This window comes from Tenrec ecaudatus, chromosome 17 (assembly GCF_050624435.1).
Source record: "Tenrec ecaudatus isolate mTenEca1 chromosome 17, mTenEca1.hap1, whole genome shotgun sequence".
In the NCBI taxonomy this organism is placed as follows: Eukaryota; Metazoa; Chordata; class Mammalia; order Afrosoricida; family Tenrecidae; genus Tenrec; species Tenrec ecaudatus.
Window position 1 is genome coordinate 20,814,829 of NC_134546.1, and position 16,878 is coordinate 20,831,706.

A 16,878-nucleotide genomic window follows, 5' to 3' on the forward strand; every position below is an offset into this window, starting at 1 on the left:
GATTTCAGGATTCTTTGAAGAGTATAAGTTTTTAATCTGGATAAATGTTAATTGATCCATATTGCACACTATATATTTTTGTGTCCTATACAACTTATCTGAGTTGGTTGTAACGTAGCTTACATGTTGCTGCGATGCTGGAAGCGATGTAACTGGCATGTCAAATACCTACAAGTTGACCAAACATGAACAGGATTCAGTGGGGCTTCCAGACTAAGAACAGACTATGAAGAAGAAATAGGCTGTCCACTTCTGAGTGATTGCTCACTGAAATGATATTAAGGGAACATTGTCAAATATAGTGCCAGAAGACGGGTACCGCAGGCCAGGGGGTGCTCAAATATAATTAAAGAAGACCTACTTTCTCAAAGGTGAGTCGACCATAATGACTTAAATTAAGTAGAGCTTTCTGGATCTTTGTTGCTGATGGGTCATGACTCAAAATGAGAATAAAAAGCTAATAACATTTTGAACTGTAGCGTACAATTAATGTAATGTGTTCATATAATGTACAAAGTATGGATCTAGAAAAACTGGACATGGTAAAAATGAAGTGGAACATGTAAAGATTGATATCCTGGGTATTAGTGTGGTGAAATGGCTTGCTCTTGACAACTATGAATCAGATAATCCTCCAGTTCACTATGCGAAGGCTGATACAATCAAGGGGAGTGTCATTGCATTCACTGTCAGAAAGAACATGTCAAGATCTATTCCAAAGAATAATGCTGTATGTGATAGAAGTATATCTATCTGCCGTCAAGAAAATCTAATCAATACAACTATAGTTCAAATTTACACACAAACCACTAAAACTTGCAGTGATGCAACAGAAGAATTCTACCAACAATTTCTACACTTGATCTTAGCCAAAAGGCCGAGAAGCGATCTACCAACAATTCCTTTAGTCTGAAATGGATCAAACATGCAACCGAGATGCATTGATAATTACTGGTGATTGGAATACAAAAGATGGAAACACAGAGGAAGGGAATGTACTTGGAAAATATGGCTTTGGTGATAGAAACAAAGCTGGGGATCGCATGACAGAATCTTGCAAGACTAATGTTTCACCACAAATAATCTTTTTCAGCAAGATAAATGGTGACTAAACATGTGGACTTCACCAGAGGGAATAGACAGGAATTGAACTGACTACAACTGTGGGAATTGACAGCTGAGAAGCTCTATAGCCATGGCCCAAATGAGGCCATTATCAATTGCCTATGTGTAAGTTCAGGTTGAAATAGAATAAAATTAAAGTAAATACATGAGAACTAAATCCAACCTTGATTTCATACCTCTTCAATTTAGAAAACATCTCATGAATACATTTGACTCATTAAACACTAATGACCGAAGACCTACTGAGCTGTGAAATGACGTCAAGAAGACATCATGAAGGAAGTAAAAAGGATCATTAACAAGCCAGAAGAAGGAAGTAGTCAAAGCAATGTCAGAAGACACTCTGAAACTTATTCTGATCAGAGTGGCTAAAATTAATGGAAGAAATGAAGAAGCAAAAGAGCTGAGCAGAAATTTCCAAAGGGCAGCTTGAGAACACAAAGTAAGGTATTGTAACAAAATGTACAAAGACCTGGAGTTAGAATACCAAAAAGGAAGAACGTGCCCAGCATATCTTAAGCTGAAAGAAATGATCCAGAGCACATCACAAGAGGATGGAAGGGGAAAAAATAAAAAGAAGATGGAAGGAATATGTAGGGCCACTGTGCCAAAATGAACGGGTCGACATTGAAGCATTTCACGTGGTGCCATATGAACAAGAACGATGACTTTGAAGGAGATACAAGGCGCACTGAAGACATTATTGAAAAGCAAGGGTTCGGGGATTGAGGAAAGACCAATGAAGATGTTCTAACAAGCTGGTAAAATACTGGAAACACTGACCTGTCTATGCCAAGAAATCCGGCAGACAGTTCTCTGGCTAACTATCTGGAAGAGATCCATATTTGTACCCATTCCAAGAAAGGAGATCCAACAGAGTGCAGAAATTATCTAACAATATCATTGACATCTCGTGTCAAGTAAAATTCTGCTGAAGATACCACAATAGATGCAGAGGCACACTGACCGGGTTTGACCAGAAACGCAAGCTGGGTTCAGAAGAGGACATGAAACATGGGCTATCATTGCTGATGTCTGACGGAGCTATGCTGAAAGCAGGGAATATCAGAAAGATGTCTACTTGTGCTTTATTGACTATGCAAAAATATTCGACTGAATGGATCATAAGGACCCATGAGAAGAATGTGAATTCTAGAACACTCCCTTGTGCTCTCATGGAACCTATACATGGACCAAGAAGCATTTGTCCTGGCAGAGAAAGGGAATACTGCATGATTATAAATCTTTAGGGGGACAGGAAGCCTCATCATTCTTCCATTAATGGAGTTGAACTGCTGACCTTGAGATTACACTTATAAACTACGCTACTTCTGGTCATTGAGTCAGCATGGAATGAGAAGGCTTAGGAAATGTGTTCTTGGTTTGCCTTTTGAATAATAATCACAATGAGAACTCACTTGCATTGAGGTGATTCTGACTTGGGGTGATCTTTTCACAGGTCTCAGTCTGGCTTCTTTATGGAGCGATCGCTTCACCTTTCTCTTGTGGAGGGACTGGTGGAATTAAACTACCGACTTGGTGCTAGCAGTTCCATGCTTACCCACCAGGGTTTAGGAATCAATAAATAATTTTCTCTCCTCAATCATGTAAAAGGACTACTAATTATAGCAAGACTGGCGGGACTTGTATTGCTTTCATCAAAACCAACCTGCAGCCAGCTTTTGAAATGTGAGGTGAATTGTTTGCACACAAAAGATGCAGATGTCACTCTGAATGCTCAGATCACCGCCGCTTTTTGTGCAAAAGCAATTAAATGCAGGCTGCAAAAGGCACAAGTAAGAGGGGAAAGTTCAATGAGAGGAATATATTTTCATAAGCCAATTGGCAAGGGATAGAGTTGAGGTCCTTTGTTTGCTTGTGGTTTCTCCACCTTCCTTTAAGGTCCTGGAAATCCTATTCATAGACATGTGAAAGGCCAAGCTGGACTGAGCCAGAGCCCAGGAATTCCAGGGGGCTCATCAGGGAGAGAGCTGGAGTCTGGTTCCGAGCTCTGTGGCAGTTCCCACACAGTAGCAGACCTAGCTCATTTCCATCTTGCCTCAGTTTATCTAATCATACATTATGCATGCATCCCCCTCTTAGTGGTTTATTATTCAATTTAGCCTATGAATTGAACTGAACAACTCCTTTACTAAGTGCATGACTGGGGATTTGGTGGGAGGGTAGAGCAGACCAACCACCTCCATGCCCATCCTTCCCCCCACCGCCCGCCCCACAATACCTTCATGGATGTGGTTGTAGAAGAAATGTGTCTCTTTTGCTCACACTGAAAGCCCATCATAGTTCTGTTCTATTTTCCCCAAACCAATGCCATATGAATATGAAACTGGGCATGGATAGGATCCTCCCTCCCGCGCGCTAATAGCAGTTGAGTTAGTGGGCCTGCTTGTCTCCCCTGCAGGGGCAGTGTGTCCTGGATAGGTAGGTGGAAATGCTGCGTCAGCTGAGACAAGTAGACGAGACAATCTCTTCTTCATGGCCTGTGATCACTGAAACCAGGGGTCTCCTGCAAGCCCCCATCTGTGAATCTTATTGAATCCCTGATAGCTGTACATCTCAATATTTCCCAAGCTGATGGCATTTACAATTGGTATATTGTTTCTATTCTAATGGATCATCGTGGTTCTGCATGTGTAATTCAAATATACTAAACAGAATCAATCTGCGTTTCCTGGGGCAATAGTCCACCTGCACACCCTTACAGCAAACACCCTTGTCCTCCCCCCGCCGTCCCCCTCAAGCACACACACACTTTAGTGTCTGTTTCTTTCCCAGAGGTTCTATTATGTAGTGTGGTGGTAGTTGATTTGAGCTACACCTTGGGTGTTGAAATCCCACAGCTGTTTATTATTGGTCTTGTGACTGTGGGCATATTCAGTCTCTTCATCTATGAAATAGTTATCCGCATAGTGTTTTACACCACACTCACGGAGCTAGTATGAAGATTAAAGGAATAAATGCAGATAAGGCACTTAGAGGATCGCACAGCCAATGGTGTTATAAAAGTAGTAGCTAGAATGATTTTAAGGTAATGCTGTGTGTATGTGATGTATTAGAGCTTAAATTCTGAGCACTTTCACAGGCTTGAGAAAGGCTATGGTTGACGGCGGAAGCCCTAGGCTTGCGTTTCCACAGGGATTCCGCCTCCATTGCATTTTTACTGACCACTAACTGCAAGCCTTCTGGCAGAGCGGAGTTGAATGGGATCATTGCTACTGTTCTAGGCAGCCAGGGGAGGGACAGCTGAGTCACTCTTATAAGCTATTTAGTCTATCTGGGAGAGCGTACCCACCCTAGTCCTGGTCCCTTTCCTAATTCTGTAGTCCCATTCGCAACCGTGATGTACTGATCTGCTGCCAATCATGCTTTGGTGACAGTTACCTTGTCCTCTCGTGGCCTAGTTTAGGACCCGGATGTCTTTGAGCCCTTGTGCCAATGGTCTCCCGCATCTGAATGATTTGTCTTAGTCCTCTTTCAGATTTAACAAATGTCTCTATAAATGATATTTGGGTTCTGGGGTCCCTTTTTCTCTCCTAGAACAATTGGCACAGTGTTTTCCGATGTCTGGTCAGGAATCCTAAGACTTCAGAGCTACCTCATACAAGATACTTCTATTCGTCTTCTGCTTCTGTTCAGAACTAAGCATGACAGTATGTGTGAGTTTTAATTTGGAAATGTTGCTCAATCAACAAATATTTATTGAACCTCCCCTTCACACCAGGCACTGGTGTAGATTTGGGGCAAGGAAGACAGGAGCTCAGAGACTGCTTTCATGAAGTTCAGACTAGTGGGAGGGGTGGGCATAAATGCACAGACCTGGTGCATTCCCATGAGCCTGGGGCTGACACGCGGAGGGAGCAGGGGCTCTGAGGAGCACAGGTGTAGAGCTCCTGGAGCAGGGGCTGCCAGGTCTCCCTGACAGTTGTACATCTATGGACTATGGGGTTGGATGACATTAGACACCTGATATTTCATTTCTCTTGCTTATGGAGTGGCTCATCATGTCTCTGAATATATAATTCAGCTCGGCTGAATAGACTCAACCTGCTTTTAGTGAGGTTTTGTGCTAAGGGCTTTCACACACATTATATCGTTTAACCAATTTTCTGTGAGGGCATCCAGATTTCTTCAGAAACCAGGACGCCAGAGAGAATAATTTTTTGATGGATTGAGTCCATTACCAGTTTAGGCCAGGAGCCCAGGTGATTGAAAAAGCATAAATCAGGCAATTGTCCTGGTGTTGCCGCGCTCCCCTCTTTTAAGTCTCCTGCTCGTAATGGAGATGTTACCTGGCTCTCCAGATGATAAAAGAATTAGCTCATCGGATCACCACATAATCATCAGGATGATAATGCTTTGGTTTCACTCATTTCCAGAGCAGCCTTTCATTTTTGGAACGAGAGAGGGCTGGCTGGCATCTTTGGGTTTCTGGTGTGCATGCTTTGTTTCACCCCCAGAGATGTCTGGAGGTCTGATTCGTGCTTCAGCCTGGAGGCCAGGTGTGTGCTCAGGATATGTGAGGAGAGAGGCAGAGAATCCTGTCTCCCTGATGCCTCCTGCTTTACTTGCAGGGCTTGGCTTCATGCTGAGATGGCCAAGCCAAAATCAGTTTGTCAATCAAATTCCCAATCTGAGCTCTGAGAGTAGCTCACCTAGTTCAAGGCCTCCCTAGAAGGATGGGGATATTGAGGGTGAGTGATGGGCTACAGGGTCCCCGTCCACAGAGCCCAGCTATGAGAACAGCCATGTCAATCAGAATAGTCATGAGTCTGTCTCCCTGGCACGAGCCCCAGCCCAGTTTTAAACAACACATCTAAATGTTAATGCACACTTAAGACAACAGTGCAGCTCATACTCTTCCCAAATGGATTTATTTTACAGTGAGTCTGATGCAATTTACCCAGGATAAAAATGTCTCTGGCAATCAGGGGAACAAAGGGGCAAAGCTGACGGTGGCATAACAGGGGTGACAAACGCAGCAAGATGATGGGGACGAGGGGCCAGAAACACATTTCTGTTGCAATCGGTCGTCTTAGGGGACGTCAGTAGCAAACAAGACAATCCTACTTGGCTTGTAAGAGAACATGAGTCTCCATTGGGAAGAAAAGACCCCAATACTTTTAAGACATGGTTTAGGGGACTTGCTCCAGGGACTTCCCTGGTTTCCTACGGTCAACTTTAGGGAGTTGAGATCCAAAGAGCAGGATGCAGTAAGTCAAAGGGTGAGCCAAGCTAGGCAGCCCCAGTGAGTGGAAGTATCCATAAAACTGAAAAGCACATCAGAATATCTGATTCTGGAAAAAGAGACTCTAGAATAAACTAAAGCTGTTTAACTTGGGGAAGCAAACCAATAAGAAAAGGGAACATTTTCTCAAAGGGCCAACCAGGTGCCTTGTATGAGGAAGTTGGCTTGTTCCGTTGGACTCCAGAGGCTAGAGATAGGCTCAGCTCAATGGTGGTAGAGTAGAAAAAGGGAACTGACATCACATTACTTGGGCTGGCATTCTGCTGAAGGCATTACTGAGAACCAAGACTATCAGAATCGACAGAACATACGTTGAAATGCTTTAACGAGTTGATACAATCTACCGGAAGAAGCCCATATTTGTGTCCGTCCATTTTAAAGAAAAGCGACCAATAGAAAGAGAAGTTTATAGAACAGTTAACTTCACATACAAGTACAATTTTGCTGAAGATAATTAAAAAAAACAGTTGCAGAAGTACATAAACAGGGAGCTGTCAGAAATCCAAGCCATATTCAGAAAAGAATGTAAAGTGAGGATACCACTGATGAGATGAGACGGATCTTGATAGGAAGCAGACAAAGCAAGAAAGATGTTTACTTGCGTTTTTGCTTTTAAAGTAAAAGCTTTATCTGGGCTTCCTGTGCTTTATTGACTATGGGAAGGCTTTCAACTGTATGGATCATAACCAATTAGACCTAACATAGCAAATAATAGGATGTCAGAACACTTCACCATGGTTATGCAAAGCCTATACATAGACCAAGAAGCAGTCTTTTCAGGGTACAGGGCAAAATTTAAAAAAACAAAAAAACAAAAAAACAAAAACGGTGTGTATTGAGGTTGTATCCTTTTACCATACTTTCACACTCTGTAGGCTGAGTACATAACTTGAGTAGCTGGACTATATGAAGAAAAACATGGCATCAGAATTGGAGGAAGGCTCACTAATAACCCACGATACGACGACACAAACTTGCCTACTGAAAACCAAGTGGATTTGAAACACTTGCTGAGGGAGATCAAGTACTATGGGGTCCAAGACAGATTCCACCGCGGTGAATGAAAACCCAAATCCTCACAACCGGGCCAGTAGGCAACGCCATGATAAGATGAGAAAAGACTGAATCGTCAAGGATTTCATTTCACTTGGATTGACCATCAGTGCTCATGGAAGCAGCAGCAGAGAAACCAAGTGATATATTTTGGTAGGCAAATCGCTGCCCAAGACCTCTTTGAAGTGCTAACGAGCCAAGATACCACAGATGAAAGTGTTCCTGACACATACCTGGGATGTTCACTTGCCTCCTATGTATGAGCAAGCTCGATAATGAATGAGGCAGACTGGAGCAGAATGGGTGCATGTGGATGACGCTGTTAGTGAAGAATATTAAATATACCGTGGGCGACCAGAAGAATAAACCAAACTGCCTTGGAAGAGGTACAGTCAGAATACTTCTTAGAAACAAGAATGGTGAAATGTTGTCTCATGTACTTTGAAGGATGCTCAGGTGGGAATAGTCCTTGGAATAGGACATCATGCTTCCTAAAATAGAGGGCCAGTGTAAAAGAGGAAGACTGGTAGTGATATGGATTACCACCATGACTTTCACAGTGGGTGCAAGCATCGTACCAATCATGAAGATGGCACAAAACTGGGCAGTGTACATCGAGGCATCATGAGCTGGTGCCAACTTGATGGCACCTGACAATTTCAGAGGGAAGTTGTATCATTAGATACAATCATATACCTTTGTGCTAAAAAGATACTAAATAACCAATTAATACTAGATACTACTGTTGATAAGGAGTCCTGGTGATACTGTGCATTAAATGTTGGGCTGATTACCACAAAGTTGACATTTCAAAATCCACCAGCTGCTCTGAGAAAATAAATGAGAATGTCTACTCCCATAAAGATTTACAGTCTCAGAAACCCTACAAAAGGATGCTTATCTAAACAAGAATCCTGGTGGCACTGTGTGTTAGGTTTCAGGCTGCTACCAACAAGGTTGACACTTCAAACCCACCAGCTGCTTTGTAGGAGGAAGATGAAGCTTTCTAGTCTCATCAAACTTTACCACTTTGGAAGCCCTATGTAGGGTCTCTGTGACTCAGAACTGACTGGATGGCAGTGAGTTTGAGGTTGGATTATCATTAAAAGCAACACACTGGATGAATGCATGGATTGTGATAAGAGATGTAAGAGCCCCCAATAAAAGGGTATAAGATATGACAAAAGAATAATAATTTATAAATTATCAAGAGTTCGTGGGGGAGGGAGGGGGAAAATGAGGAGCTGATACCAAGGGCTCAAGTAGAAAGCAAAGGTTTTGAGAATGATGATGGCAACAAATGTACAAATGTGCTTGACACAATGGATGTATGTATGGATTGTGATAAGAGTTGTACGAGCCCCCAGTAAAATGATTTTTAAAAAGTATTTAATAATAATTAAAACAAACCTAAGATAAATAGAATCAAATTAAAAGCAGATTAAGAGCTTTTTTTAAAAAGCAACAATCCTCAGTATCCTCTTTTCATTCCCATTTTATGCTTTCAGTGAATTAAATACCTTTTGTGGAAACATTATATAACTTTCCAAGGTTACAAAGCCAGGGGATAATTCTCGAGTTCTTTCTAGTAGCTCAAGCAGTCCCCCCATGAAGTGGTTTGTTTGGCAAGATAGTGAACGTTCCTCTGGTTTGAGCCAGGCATTTGGAGCCAGATGAGCTTTGAAAGAGGCCCTGGCATTGGTTGCGACTGGAGGGAGACCAGCTGTCATTGAGGTGATTCTGATTTACGCAGCCCAATGTGTAAGAGTAGCACTTTGCAGTATAGGGTTTTTAACAGCAGCGTTTGGAGAATTAGCTCGCCAGGTCTTTATTCTAAGATAGGTCTGGGTAGGTTCGTTTAGCCACCAAGGGCCTTCATGGTTTGCTTCATCCAGGGATTCCAGGGGGAGAGCTGGTGGGGCTGAATGCAATTACTTTCAAGGGTCTTTTCTGTCTGATAATTTTATGATGGAAATATTTCTCAAATTTTACAAGCTTGAGCACACTTTGACCACCTCTTAGCATACATGGTCAGGTGGGAACATGAAATTGGAGAGACAGGCTTATAAGAGGGCAGGAACCACAGACATGCAGTGTGGTGGGGGAGTTTTTATTTCCAGCTGAACTCTGGCTCGGCCTTCCACTCATTTTCTGAGACTCCATTCCACAGTGAATCTGTGCCTACCAGCTCCTCAGGCCCTAGAGACGTGCCTTGCACTAGCAAAAGTGACGATGGACTAATCAAGAAATTTGATAGACAAGGGAAGATGTTTAGAAATGGAAATCACCGGGGTCTTTTTGAGAGGGGACACAGTGGGCTCCAGGAAGATCCCCAAGGAAAGTGACCTGGTCACTAGAAGGAGGGCTGGGCCTCTTCAGACAGGGGTCATTCTGAGGCCGGCATCCAAACAGCCAATAGAACAATGATTAGAATTTCATACAGTCCAGGAGGAACTTTACCCCTGGGAGTGCAAAGCAACATGATGGAGAGAATATTTAAGGAACAGTAAGAGAGAATGCAATTGAAATTCTTCCTAGGTTGTCTGAAAAGATCAGTGCAACAGGAGTCAGTGTGTGTGTGTGGGGGGGGGGGCGGGGAAAGAGAAGAGGAAAGGCTAATAAATGGCAGAGAGAAAAACAGGGATACACTACCAAGCAGAAGCTGCGAGTGGAAGATGGGGAGATTTTATATAACATATTTATATATATTCCAGTCACACAGGAATGTGAAATTGGAGGAGACACAGAAGAGGAAAAAGGACCAGGTAGAGAGGGTTCTTGTGTCGCAAAAATGGTTACTGTGTATTTTGGGTCTTAAATGAAAGGTTAGAAGTTCAAGTTCACCCAGAGGTACCTTAGAAGAAAGGCCTGGAAACAGTAAGGCAACCCTGAAACCACTGAAACCACTGTGGAACACAGTTCCATGCTGATATATATGGGGTCAGCAATTGATTTCTTATCCATAAATTTCCCAGAAAAGGCTGGGAAGCTAAAAGGAACCCCGCGCAGTTAATCAAAGAGCATTGGGATGATCGAGTTTCCAAGGTGAATGTATGCCAGCATTCAATCCATAGATTTGGATAATCAAGGCCACAAATGGAGGTGACATGGTTGGACAATGGAAACTATATCAAGGGTTGCATAGAAAGTAGTGAATTGAGCATCATGGAATGCCAGGTTATTAGAACAAACTTTTCTTCCATTGAGGTAGTATTTAGGAGAGGTCTGATGCCTATCTACTACCTTAATACTTAATATATAAATATATGTGCATAGATCTATTTCCCCATCATCATAAATATATTTACATATGCACATGCGTATATTTAAACCTCTGTAAATGCCCATTTGCCTCCTAGTTCATTCCTCTATTTCCTTTTACTTTCCTCTTGTCCCACTATCATGTTCAGCCTTTATTCAGGTTTCAGTAATTCCTCTAGGTTATATTGCCTTCGATCAAGCCCAACCAGGCATACTACATCCTCCTCGCCATTGATTTAACATGATTACTGAAGAAAAATGGGTACATAAGCAAATGTGGTGAAGAAAACTGATGGTGCCTGGCTATCAAAAGGTATAGCATCTGGGGTCTTAAAGCCTTGAAGATAAACAAGCGGCCATCTAGCTGAGAAGCAACAAAGCTACACATAAAAAGCACATCAGTCTGCGTGATCACAAGATATTGGTGGCATAAGGTATCAGGCACCAAAGACCCAGAACAAAAAATCATATAAGTGTGAAGGAGGGGGAGTGCAGAATGGAGCCCCCAAAGTCCATCTGTAGACAATTGGGCATCCCCTTACGGAAGGGTCATAAGGAAGAAATGAGCCAGTCAGGGTGCAGTATAGCATCGATAAAACATACAAGTTTTCTCTAGTTCTTTAATGCTTCCTCTCCCACACTATCATGACCCCAATTCTACTTTAAAAATCCAGCTAGACCATAGCATGTACATGGTTACAGATCAGATCTGGAAACACAGGGAATCCAGGACAGATAAACCCCTCAGGACAAATAATGAGAGTAGCAATACCAGGAAGATAAAGGGAAGGTGAAGGAGAAAGGGGTAACGGATCACAATGATATATATATAACCCCCTCCCTGGGGGATGGATAACAGAAAAGTGGGTGAAGGGAGACATCAGTCAGTGTAAGACATGAAAAAAAATTATAAATTATCAAATATTCATGAGGGAGGAAGGGTGGGAAGTGGGGAGGGGATGAGAAACTAATACCAAGTGCTCAAGTACAAAAAAATGTTTTGAAAATGATGATGTCAACAAATGTACAAATTTACTTGACACAATGGATGGATGCATGGGTTGTGATAGATGCATAAGCCCTGAATAAAATGATTTTTAGAAAAAGAAAGAAAGAAGTGAATTGTTAGGGAGGTTAGAAATGGATTTGGTGAAGGAATTGCTAGATGCCTTAAAAAAAAACCCTGTATATTAAATTATTTAGGACACTAACGCCGTGCAACAGAACAGCAAGGGGAGCAGAGCAACGAAGTCTGAAGGGAATAACAAAAATAGACTTTCGGGCCAGGATGTGGCACCCCATCAGACTTGACCAGAAAACCCTCCTAAAGGTCAACAAACAGACCTTGAACTATTTACAGGATTCTCTTTTGGGGGTCGTTGGGTTTTGTTGTTGTTGTTATTGATTTCTTTTCTTTTGTTGCTTTGTTTTTCTGTCTTGTTTTTTGGGTGCATATTATTACCTCTGCAGGTCTATCTAGATAAGATAGGTGGGGTAATCAATCTGGAGCAGTAAACAACAGGACTAATGGTATCAGGCAGACATGGGAGAGGGGAAAGGAAGAAGATTTTAACAAACCCAGGGACAAGGGAACAACAAGTGATCCAAAATCAATGGTGAGGAGGGTGTAGGAGGTGTGGTAGGGCTTGATCAAGAGCAATGTAACCCAGAAGAATTAATGCAACCCAAATGAAGGCAGAACATGATAGTGGGACAAGAGGAAAGCTAGAGGAAATAGAACAAAGAACTAGGAGGTGAAGGACATTTATAGAGGTCTAAATGCAGGCATGTACATAAGTAAATATATTTATATATGACAATGGGGAAATAGATCTGCATGCATATATTTATAGGTTTAGTATTAAGGTAGCAGATGGTCACTGGGCCTCTACTCAAGTACTCCCTGAATGCAAATGTACTTTGTTCTATTAAATTGGCATTCCATGATGCTCACCTTCCCAACATGATCACTGAAGACAAAGTGGGGTTATAAGCAAATGTGGTGAAGAAAGTTGATGGTGTCCAGTTATCAAAAGATAAAGCATCTAGGGTCTTAAAGGCTTGAAGATAAACAAGCAGCCATCTAGCTGAGAAGCAACAAATTCCACAGGGAAGAAGCACATCAGCATGTGTAATCATGAGGTGTCAATAGGATCAGGTATCAGGCATCAAGGAACAAAAATTCATATCATTGTGAATGTGGGGGTGTGAGGAGTGGAGACCCACAGCCATCTGTAGACAACTGGACATCTCCTTAGAGAAGGGTTGTGGGGAGGAGACGAATCAGTCAGAGTGCAGTATAGCGCCAATGAAATATACAACTTTCCTCTAGTTCTTTAATGCTTCCTCCTCACCTCACCCCCTATCCCACTATCATGATCCCAATTCTATCTGACAAATCCGGGTAGACCAGAGGATGTACACTGGTACAGATAACAGCTGAAAACACAGGGAACCCAGGACAGATTAAACCTCTCAGGACCAATAATGAGTAGTGATACCAGGAGGGGAAGGGGAAGGTTGGGGAGAAGAGGGGAACCAATCACAAGGATCTACATATAACCCACTCCCTGGGGGATGGAAAATAGGAAAGTGGGTGAAGGGAGACATTGGACAGTGTAAGACATGAAAAAAGATTATAAATTATCAAGGGTTCATGAGGGAGGGACAGTGGGAGAGGGAGGGGAAAATGAGGAGCTGATACCCAGGGCTCAAGTAGAAAGCAAATGTTTTGAGAATGATAATGGCAACAAATGTACAAATGTGCTTGACCCAATGGATGGATGTATGGATTGTGATAAGAGCTGTATGAGACCCCAATAAAATTATTTTAGGAAAGAGTTTGTGATTAGCACTTTGGGTTTTTCCCCCCCACCTAATACACATGCATTGAACATACGTTGGGAGTTAAACTTTATGTGTTCACCAGAGATACAAAGCTAAATAATGCACATCTCTAGTTTTAGGGAACATGAGTCTTGGAGGTATAAAGGGCTAGGCCAGCAGTTCAAAAGCACCAGCTGCACTAAGATGAGGCTTCCTACCCACTCCCTGGAAGAGTTACAATCTTGGAACCCCATAGAGGCAGTTCTACCCTGTCCTATAGGGTCACTATGAGTCAGAATCGACTTGATGGCAGTGAGTGGACTCTTAGGGAACCTAATGGGTGATAAAGACCTATAAAGAAATTAATGTGGCACAGGGTTATGGGCCCTAACAGAGGTAAGTGATGGAGCGTGCAACAAGAGGGACGGCTGAGCCACTTTCCTTGGAGAAGGTTGGAAGTCTCAGGGAAGATTTTGTGGAAGAAATCTTCAAAGACCACTGTGTCTTGAAGGAGGTGAGGTCTTCAGGAACATGGGGGAAAACATGGGCTCTTGAATCAGAGAGCTACACCTGAGACAACCATGAGAAATTTGGTTTGAATCAAGTATGGGCCCAATATAATGGGTTACAGACAGTTGCAGCCTGATTGGGGCCTTGGGATGTTATACTATGGAGTTCATATTTGATGTTGGGTTGGCCAGAGTCCATGGTAAGGTAAGGTAAGAAGCAGACACACTGCCTGAAATATCCACCTCTAGTTCTCTCATGAAGATCTTGATTTGCTCATTTGGGAACTTCCTAATGGCCAGGAACAAGCCCTGGAATGCTCTTTCAAACTCTGGACTTCACTTTTAGTCAAAGACTTCAAGAACATCCCACAGAATTCACAATGCAGTGTTTCGCCTTCTCCCTCATACTCCTTCAGGTGAACTGAGAGTTTGTGTCCAAAGGTGGAAAGCAGCAGATGATCCAGCTTCTTTTTCCAAAAAGCACCGAAACCTGTTGCCATTGAGTGGATACCAACTCATGGTGAGCCCGTGTGTTACAGAGTGGATCTGCTCCATAAAGTGTCCTTGACCATTATATTTGCAGAAGGAGCTCACCAGACCTAAACTTGCTGCAACGATGTCAGTTCTGACTCTCAGCAACCCTGGAGGACGGGGTAGATAGAACTGCCCTGGAGGGTTCTGAGCCAGGCACTCTTCATGCATGTAGAAAGCTTTGTCTTCTCCTGAGGAGTGGTTGGTGGTTGTGAACGGCTGAACTTGAAGCAGCCCAATGCATAACCACTATGCCAAGAGTTTGCACTAACCCTGCTATCACCTAAGATATTTGGCAATTATTTGGGCAAAGTTCCCTGCAGGGTAGAGGAAGACCCAGATCCTTGATCCCAAGAAACCGGTCCAGAACTCCAGAGAGATAGTTCTCATGCCCTGGCCTGCTCGCAGTTAAAACCCCTGAGTCTTCTCTACGTAATTTCCCCTTCTCTCCACCACCACCAGCCTGAACAGTATGCAGGGGGGAAGCGGTCCTTGCTTGAAAGCTCTGGGATCACTCCTTCTCTGAGCTTAGTGATGGGAGATCCTCTTTCAGAAAGACATCGTGCCAAATCCACATGTAAATTTTGAAAAGCTTTTTATATTTGATATCCTATGATTGATACGGTTCTTACCTAAAGCTCTGAACCATAAGAAAAGGCATTTCTCCTGTAAAAGCAGGGAGACATGTGAGTGCGGCAAAATAAACACAACAAAGGGGGAGAAAGCAGACGTCTATGTTGACCCGGTAATCGGCAACAAGGGGGTTCACATGGAGACTTGGTTAACATGCAGGGCAGAGGTGGGCTTTAATAGGATGGCTCATGGTGCTTTTGTTTACCCCTAATGCCTAGACTTTTTCCACCAAGCTACAAAAGATGGCTGTCCTATGAGCTGGGTTTGTCTTCTCACCACAGGCTGATGTGGTTTCCGAAGCTGGGACACTGGGTTAGGAAGGAACTGTAGGACACAGGAGGCTGAGGCCACCCCTCTGGCCAGACCCTCTGTGGCCCTCTGCAGTGGCAGGCTTCTTGCTCTCCTTGACAGGTATGTGCTTCTGTATAAGGCCTTAGAATGTTGTCCTTTTCTTCTTCTTCTTCTTTGGATGGGAAATATTCTACCTATTATGCCAGTGGTTGTCAACCTGTGGGTCATGACCCCTTTGGAGGTCAAATAACCCTTTCACATGGGGTTGCCTATGACCATCAGAAAACACATATTTCTGATGGTCTTAGGAACCAAGACACTATCTCCAGGCGGGTCCGCCCACATGCAGATATGCCCACATATGAGTAACCGGCGTGCTACCCTATGCTTCAAGACAAAATTTCATTTATTTGTCACTAGCAATAAATATTTCACAATAAATAATTACATATTTTTTGTGATGAATCACTCTGCTTTAATTATGTTCAATTTGTAACAATGAAAATGCATCCTGCATATCAGATATTTACATTAAGATTCATAACAGTAGCAAAATGCCAGTGATGAAGTAGCAACGAAAATAATTTTATGGTTGGAGTGTTACCACAACATGAGGAACTGTATTAAAGGGTCACGGCATTAGGAAGATTGAGAATCACTGTATTATGCAGTTGCGCATTTATTCAAGTGAATAACATTTAATAATTACAAATACATAAATTATTCTTAACCATCCGTGGTTAATAGGAAAGATCATGGAGTCCTAGTCAGGAGCATGAATTGTAGAACTAGACTTCCTGGGTTTAAATCCAGCTGTGTGACCCTGGGCAAGTTACATAATCCCACTGAGCCTCGGCTTCTTCACTGTATAACAAGATAGTCACAGTGTGGAGCTCATCAAGAGGAGAGCGATGTCTTAGTTGCGATGAAGCAGGGAAAGCAGTTAGCATGTGAATCAGCAGGCCTGAGAGGATAAAGTGACAAGTGCGGCAGACTCTGGCCTGCCCTACTCCGGAACCCATGCATGGTGGACACTAAAGCTTCAGAACTGTCTCATTGTGCAAACCCCCCTTGAAAGCCCCTTAAAGGGCAGGTGAGCCTTCAGGGTCCACACCCTGCCTAGCTCAGTGGGCAACTGAGTAAAGTTTTACTGACAGAATGCATGTTTGGGCGATGCAAGCAGTGCCTTGCCCAAATCCCACCCGTGACTTTGAATATCATCCTCTCTATGGCGAATGGCGAGGCTCCATAAACACTTCTGCAATGAAAAGTGAGTGTATCTATACGTGTTGACTTCTCTTTGTATACAACATATATTCATCATCATGGGATTTGCCCAGATGCCATTCTGACAAGCCGAGGGGTTTCCAGTATTCACAATCC

The 16,878-nt window shown here is 42.9% G+C and overlaps 1 protein-coding gene and 1 non-coding gene across 2 annotated transcripts in view; both read right to left on the reverse strand.

Moving 5' to 3' along the window:
* ALK (ALK receptor tyrosine kinase) overlaps window positions 1-16,878 on the reverse strand; it is an 897,834-nt gene that overhangs the window by 390,599 nt on the left and 490,357 nt on the right. The window lies entirely within an intron of this gene.
* LOC142431286 (U2 spliceosomal RNA) lies at window positions 702-889 on the reverse strand. The gene has a single exon (XR_012780814.1). It is a non-coding gene; the product is annotated as a U2 spliceosomal RNA (small nuclear RNA).